The sequence below is a fragment of the Lithobates pipiens genome, unplaced genomic scaffold, assembly GCF_037356315.1.
Source record: "Lithobates pipiens isolate NorthernLeopardFrog02 unplaced genomic scaffold, aLitPip1_a1.2 Scaffold_3, whole genome shotgun sequence".
NCBI classification, from domain to species: domain Eukaryota; kingdom Metazoa; phylum Chordata; class Amphibia; order Anura; family Ranidae; genus Lithobates; species Lithobates pipiens.
The window spans coordinates 139,906,161-139,907,141 of NW_027507790.1; positions in this window are offsets into that span (position 1 = coordinate 139,906,161).

Sequence of the window (981 nt, forward strand, 5' to 3'; positions counted from 1 at the left end):
GTCTTGTGCCCACCAATGCAGCCTTGTGTCCACCATGCAGCTGTGTGCACACCATTCAGCCTGTGTCCACTATGCAGCCTTGTGCCCACCAATGCATACTTTTGCCCACCAATGCAGCTTTGTATTCACCATGCAGCCTTGTGCCCACCAATGCAGCCTTGTGCCCATCAATGCAGCTTTGTGTCCACCATGCATTCTTGTGCCCAGTGCCCACCAATGCAGCCTTGGGCCTACCATGCAGTCTTGTTCCCACTAAAGCAGTCTCCTGCCCACCATGCACCTTCCTGTGTAGGAGAGGAACAGGAGAGCCACCCAGGTGTTCAGAGGGAGCACAGCGATAACAGGTTTAATTTCAATTGCCGTGTTCTCGCCGTGCAACGCCATATACAGCCCGCCCCCTGGCCAGGGAACTTTGATTGACAGATCACCTGTCACTGGGATTGGACGGATGATCTGTCTATCAAAGTCCCGGGACCAGGGAGCGGGGCTGTATATGACAGCAAGTGGCGGGGAACACGGCTATTGAAATGAAAACTGTTATCGATGTGTTCCCCACGCTGTGCGCTGAGCACCTGGGTGGCGCTCTCTCTGTCTTCCCCTCCATGATCGCTGGGGAAGGATTCCCATTCCAAACAGGCTGTCGGCTCACCCGCTGCTCCCAGGCAGCCCTTCCTCGCCAGCCCTCAAAATCCGCTCGCAAAATGCGAGCAGGAGAGTGAATTTTTTGAGGGCTGTTTATATATAACAGAGTTGTATTGCCAGAGCAGCACTCTACCTTCTCACCTTGAATTGCCGTTCAAGGAGAATTTCAGGGTGGTAATGTGGATGGGCCTTTAACTTTCCTGGGTCCTAGCAGGAATGAATCCTTTCCCTGTCTGTCATGTGTACTCAGAGCTCTAATACAATTAAGGGCAATACATTTATTCATCCACACACAGGGAAGTTGATCAATATTAAAGGATTCTTTACATGTTTAAGTTC